Genomic DNA, 7,529 nt, shown 5'->3' on the forward strand with positions numbered 1-7,529 from the left:
TTCCATCCCCTCACTTTCAGTCTGTATGTGTTCCTAGGTCTGAAGTGGGTCTCTTGTAGACAGCATATATATGGGTCTTGTTTTTGTATCCATTCAGCCAGTCTATGTCTTTTGGTTGGAGCATTTAATCCATTTACATTTAAGGTAATTATCGATATGTATTTTCCTATTACCATTTTCTTAATTGTTTTTGGTTTGTTATTGTAGGTCTTTTCCTTCTCTTGTGTTTCCTGCCTAGAGAAGTTCCTTTAGCATTTGTTGTAAAGCTGGTTTGGTGGTATAGCACATATCTTTTAACAACTATTTTTTTATGGATCAGGAAACTAGAGCCTAGAAAAAGTATCTTTCTTAAGGTCACATAGATAATAGAGGGAAACTAGGATTGGAAGCCTGTGTTGCCTAACTCCAGATCCAAAGCCTTCACTGTTTTCATTACATCATCCTGCTCTCTTGACTAGGATCTCCCTAGGAACAATGGGGAGGCATGAACAATTTTGATTTCATAGATAATGTCTTCAGTACACTGTGGTTTCTTTTCTTCATTTTACATTCATGTCTTTTTAATCTCCCTCCCTTCTACCACAGGTATCCAGTTCTCTCATGCTGGTCTAGGCCTTCCCATGTGTAAATTTAATAGGCTATTTTTCTTGGAGATGGAAACACTTACGACAATTTTATAAAAAGTATATAGGCAGCAGGCAATACTTACTACAAATGAATGAATCATAAATTACAGAATTTCTACTGTTGTTTCAGGTTTTAGGAGAACTGGGAACTTTCCTGAAACCCTCTAAGTGTTGTCTTTTGGCTAATTTCCTCCACACAAGGTTGACAGTGGAGGAATGAGTTTATTTGGAAAGTTGAAGCTAAGGCAGGTCTCCTTCCTTGCTACACCTGCACAACCCACTGCCTCCAGGTCAGGATGAAGCTTTGCTGAATCCCACTGTGGTTCAAGATCCAGAAAGCCCTGTGCTTGTGAATATTCCCTTCATAGTATACAGCATTAGTTTTTGCTGCAAGTGCTTCTGAAATGGTGATGTGAGTTAGAAAAATAAGAGTTGTAACAGAGTAAGAATTAAGTCTTCAGGATGCAATGGGACCATTCTTTGCATGAATATGACTTTTGGCTTGTGTTTCCTATTATGATTTCTTACAGTGGGGGAATTTTGCTGAGATATGCCTCATCTGTTGCTACCATTTGAGGCCACCTTGTTTTTTAAACAGATTGTATATCTTTGGATAACTAAACCGTAATGTATTCTAGTCCTATAGACTACGTGTGTTTATGTGGTGCATACTTCTGGGTATATGTGTGTGTATATGCACCTATGTGTATGTGTGTGTGTTTCAGGAATGGGTGTGACTCTTCCTTAGCTTAACAGAAATGTTGCAGTGTGTAAAACTGATGTATTATTTCTCAATGGTGAAACAATCTCTAGACTTCCTATAGGCTTCTATACCATTTAAATAGAAATATTTTGTATCTTTTTAAAAGTTTGAGTTTATGTCTTAGAGTGAGAACTGACAAAAATTTGGAAATACCCAACAAAATTTCTTTATTAAAAGAGACAGAATCCTCACTTGGCATGGTACCCACACAAGTCATTATCTAAAAGAGTCTATATTGTTAACCTAAGTATAAGGGCTTATCAAAAACTGTGAAAGCTTTGAGACTTTACCTTAGTTGCAACATAATACATTAATCCCCCCAGTTTCATAGATGGTAGGGATACAAGCATCCTGGGTTAGAGACATAGCACAGTTTATTACAACCAATACCTTCAGCCAGATAATCAGCATTTTTGTGCTGTTCCCTGACCTCCAATTCCCACACGATGATGCAGAGAGGCCACCAATACCCACACACACAGTGCAGTGAGTTACAGAAGAAGAATGCAGAATTTAGGAACCAGGAACCACTTACAATGAACAGAAAGCAAACCCGTCCTCTGCTTTGGAGGAAAACACTATCTCTATCTTCCAAGGCTGCTTAATATACAATTATCCTTGAAAATATAGTCTGCCACAAAGGACAATCAGTTCCTTTGCTTTTAAGACATGCAGAAATGCAAGAGACTCATGCAGGATTGTCTCTCAACAGTTTATTTCTCTGCTTTCCTTTTCTTGGTATCTATTTTTTTCCTTTCCAATACTCATGCAATACTATCACCTTGAATTTATGACCAAAACTAACAGAGAGGTAAATGTTCAATGTGTTAGTTGAATAGTCAATTTGGATGCATTTTATAGCTGATCTGATCATTTGTACAGACATTGGTCAAAAATAACTGTCATAAGAAACTTCTACTAGAAAATTTTTTCCCTCAGAACCAAGGCTTGAGGGTGAAGAGTAAAACCTGACTAGGGTAAAGACTGACTAGGATTGTCAGGATCTGAGACCTCAGGACCCAGTTCTAAAACAAACACTGAGTCAAAAGAGTTAGCTGAGGATTGGCAAGTGTGGCAACTATAACTAATCTAGGGAACTGGATTAGAAGAAAAATGTCTTAAGAACTGGCTTCCTAGTTATCTTCTGCTTGGCTTTGCTCCTACACCCATTTTCCATTCTTGTGACCATTCTGTCTGCTGTAAGAGGCCTGTGCCTAGGCACTGCATTACCCAGAATCCCTTGCCAACTGGCTTCCACTGGGAGGCACCAGTAGTGTGATTGAAGGTGGGGAAGAGGGAAAGGTAGGGGAATTTTTTTCCTAGGCCCTTCTTGGGCCGTGTTTCTGGAAGTGACTCAGACCTTCCATAAGTGCAGCTCCAGCTCCTCTCAGGCAGCCCTTCTTCCACAGCTCTGGTTCTCACTGGATTCCATTGTTTCAGGACTAGGCTTCCCATTGGCTTCCCACTGCTGTTTGTCTTCAGGTACCTCAAAATCCCTTGGCAATTCTCTTAACTTGTGCCCACCCCTCTATAAGTTGAACTTCATTCAGGTCTCTTAAATATTTTGAGTTGGTTTCTGGTTCCTACTGAGACTCTGACTGATAGAACTAGAGAAAAAAAGTGGGACCCTAGTCTCAAAGGACCTAAGATAATAATCAACATTTATTAAGCCATTACTGTGTGTTGGTTTAAACCTCACAGCAAACCTAGGAGGTGGAAACTATTAGTGGCTCCATTAGACAAATAAAGAAACTGGGGCACAGAAATCTAGCAATTGGGGGAACAGAGACTTAAACCCAAGCAGTTGGACTCTAAAGCCCTCACTGGTAACACTGCACACTACAAGTCACATGGCCAAGGTCAGACACTGCCATATGCTCCTCTACAGGGCAGAGGCTTAGTCATCATAATCTGAGGAGGAGGCAGGTGACCTCTAAGAAGGCATAAGGCAAGAGTAAAATGATAACAACTGGTTTTCAGGATTAGTGTGGGATCAGGAGCAAGCTGTCCTGCTGCTGAATAACTGGTGCTTTAGTCTAGGACTGGTCCTGCATCATAGGCCTAGACTGAATCCAGTTTTCTGAGGTTAAGACTCCCTAGCTGTGGGAGGGATGAAGGGCTATAGGGACAAGAAGTCAAGGATGGTGTGTGTGTGTGTGTGTGTGTGTGTGTGTGTGTGTGTGTGTGTGTGTGTATGTGTCATTGCCATGTCTAGGTTTCAAGCTGTAAAGATCTATGTCCTTTGTAAATAGGTATATCCATGTAAAAATGGCATTGATAAAATACGCTACTGAATGCAGAGAGCAGTTAGTGCCATTCAAAACCAACTAGAATGTCAAAATATTTCAAAAGAGAGCTATATACTAGTAAAATGAATTGAACTGAGTCAAACAGAATAAACAAAATAAAAACAGCATGTACAGTTGAGTGGCCATCTGACTTTCAGATGTCTGGCACTATTAACTTTCTAAAACAACCATGAACATGAAAATAAGCAAAAAGGCTAATAATCCGAAACAGTAAAAATAGCCCATAACATATTTCAGAACATTGAATGGCTAAAAGGAAAAGCATTATTTCTTCAACTAATAATTACAATAAAACTCATTTCTCATTGGCACCAAAGCCCAGAAGCCCTGGAGAAATAACAGAGTAGACAGTGAAAAGACTGATGAAGGAGGATTTGGAAATATCCACATACAAGTTTGTCTCAGAGAGACAACTGGCTAGTCTCTTTGCAAATGCCACGTGGCCAGAAGAGAGAAGAAAACAATGAAGAGTCGTGAGGAACTGTGATGAGAAGTGACAGCCAGTATCAGAAATCCTCACTAGGGGAGGCAGAAGAAATACCAATGTGCTGAATCCAGCAGCCAGAGATCACTCACTGTGCTGGTGAGCACAGCTCAGCCTCTCCTGGCACTGTCACAGTATTCCATTCCAGGAACTCCAACCAGCACAGGACAGGAGTCTGTGATCACCTGACTGCTTCAATTCCCAGCAAATCCTTCTGCATCACCACCTCATTTATTACTCTACTACAGCCTTGTCTTGATTCTGTCCTTGTAGTCTTAGAAGCTGCTCCAGGGGGAAAAGAAAATGTAGGAAATGCTGATCATAATTTTCCCCTCTTTGTGATTCTGAGTGAACATTTATTTATACCCCCAAAACATGTGAGAGTCTAAAGTAAGGATGCCATTTAATTTTGATAAATCCAGTCTGTCAAAATAATTTAACATTGAAACCTTTTTATTTCTGTTTCAAGAACAACCTTTGGGAAATGCTGCTATAGTCACTCTAGACCAGACACAGGTGCATTCCGGAGTCACCTGTATTAATCAGAATTAGGTAATATAAGGAGAGTTTGCAAAGGTGTGGACTCAACTTAGGTAAAGGAACAAAGGAGAGTGAGGAACCTGGGCAGTGACAGCAGAGAGCCATTACTGTTCCCTGGATGCTGAAACTGCAGAGACAGACAGCTGTAAAGCAAGAGGTGGCCTCTGGGAGAAAGATGCAGCCAACCTGAGACATAAACACCTGACCTTCCTATCATCCCTTCCTTTGCATCTGCTGTTGCCTCCTCTGTATGCCAGTGGCTGCCTCACTGTAAGCTGGAGGGCAAGATAGCTCCCAGGGCAAAATGTGCAGGTCAGTGGCCCAGGATGGAGAAGGGGAGGGGGGATGGCTTTGAGGGAAAAGAGAAGACTCTCGACATCACCTCCCCTACTATCAAGTAGAAACTTCCTAAATTAAAGGCAAATAATCTGTGAAATTTGTGTAATAAGTAGACACACAAAGACATCTCTCCAGAACTTAAAGAACACAAATATTTGGATGGATCAGTGCAGTGTTGCTCATCCTTGACATGTAATACAGCTCTGTATTGCCATGTAATACAGTAAGGATGGCTTCTGGTAGATTTTGAATCAAATAAAGCTGTTGATCAACTTGGTTAATGCATGCAGCAAAATTAGTGTCAAGTTCTGTTTCATGTGAGTACTTCTCAGCAAAAAGATCAGAAAATATTGCTATCTTTGGTTCAGTGATTGCTGAAAAGTATGAAAAAAGTTGCTTGACTAGACTTCAGAGTAAATCATGGCATTAGAAGACAAAATACAATGAGCAGGCTTGAAGTTGCAGGCAAATATTTTGATAAAGAACAATTCATTCATCTATTTAGAGATATTATGCATGGAGTTTCTGTTTTGAACAGTAAAGTACTTATTTGCCATTCCGGGGAGGGGGTAGGCAGTATTTCAGAATAAGCTTGAGAATTTAGAGTCAGAGAAACTTGGGTTAGAGTCCTGTTTTCCTCACTTACATGGTGGTACCTGCCTGGCAAATTCATCAGTCTTTGTAGGCATTATTTTAGTTAAATTATAAATAGAAGCTAATGTTTGCCAAGCTCTTATTTTATGCCAGGCATTAGATTGTGCATTATCTCAATAATTCTTATAATAAACCTAGGGAGATACATTATTCTAATTTTCAAATACAGAAGTTGAATCAATTGCTCAAGGTTACACTTACACTAACACATGTAAACCCTAGGCATACTGCTTGATAATAAGTGCTTGACAAATGCTAGATGCTGCAAGTATTTGTTATTAGTATTATTGTTAATATTACTTGTTAATTTTACCCTAAGAATAACAGGCAAATAAAGAGCCTTTGGAATACAGCAAATGTGGCTAGTTTGATTTTATATATGTGATGATATTACAGGCCCCCATTAAAGTAAAACGTACGGTAATTGTTCTTTTAAAACTGTAATTATTCTGAAATTTTCAAAGATGTCACACATTTACTTATTTAGAGTAATTTAATACATGAAGGGACAAGTTATATATATTTTTCTGATTTGTTCCCTAGAGTTTATATCCTTAAAAGGGGAATGTTTCAGGGCTTCCCTGGTGGTGCAGTGGTTAAGAGTCCGCCTGCCGATGCAGGGGACATGGGTTCGTGCCCCGGTCGGGGAAGATCCCACATGCCGCGGAGCGGCTGGGCCCGTGAGCCATGGCCGCTGAGTCTGCGCGTCCGGAGCCTGTGCTCCGCAACGGGAGAGGCCACAACAGTGAGAGGTCCGCATACCAAAAAAAAAAAAGTAAAATTAAAATAGAGTAAAAATAAAGTCAAGTGGAAGAACACTGGAGGTTGAGGTATGCTTTCTCAAGTATGCCATTAGTGCAAATCATTCATTCTTTGTCAAGCACTAATTGAATAACCACTCTGATGGGTGCTAATGATTATGCATATATTGGCATAGTCCTTGCACTCATGGAGCTTACATTACAGCTGGAGGAGCTTTCTTCTTATCTTAAGCTCTGTTTAAAACAGGACTTTTATTTCTGCTTACATACCCAATCTTTGCTTTCATCTACTCTTCATTCTAGCTTTCTACTCCTCAGGCTGACCTCAGCCATCCTGATATTAGTTTGTTCTTCTATCAAAGCAGTAATTCATGGGCCAGTGTTTCTGGGTTCCCAGCATCTGGCTGCAATCCTGTATCCCAGAGATTGGTGCCCTTGTGCCTACTCTAGCTCATCTGGACATGAGTCCCTGAAGTAACTCTGCTGTCCCCTACTGTACCTGGGGTCTGAGACCCTGGTCAAATCTAAAAATGTTGTAATACTTTTAATTTCACAGTAGTACTTAGTTTGAATTTTAAACAATATTCTTTATGCCTAGACATCTTTTAAAATTCAAATATTAAGGATGACATAGGGAAAGACCAGCCTATGTTTATAAGGAGTATCTTTTAGTGATGCTGTTGGATGAAGAGGAATAACAACATATAGGCTTTATGATAGTAAACACTATCATAAATTAAATGTCACTGGAATAATGGGCAATACTTATTTTTTAAAATATTTTTTATTATATAAATTTCAGGTGTACAGCATTATAATTTGACATCTTTATAAACTACAAAGTGATCACCACCTCTAAGCTAGTTACCATTCATCACCATACAGTTGACTTCCTTCACCTGTTTTGCTCACCCCAAACCTTTTTCCCCATTAATCTGTTCTCTGTATCTATGAGTTTGTTTTATTTTGTTTGTTGGTTGGTTTTGGTTTTTTACATTCAACATATGAATGAACCATATGATATTTGTCTTTCTCTCTCTGACTTATTTCACC

Source organism: Phocoena sinus, chromosome 5 (genome assembly GCF_008692025.1).
Source record: "Phocoena sinus isolate mPhoSin1 chromosome 5, mPhoSin1.pri, whole genome shotgun sequence".
Taxonomy (NCBI): domain Eukaryota; kingdom Metazoa; phylum Chordata; class Mammalia; order Artiodactyla; family Phocoenidae; genus Phocoena; species Phocoena sinus.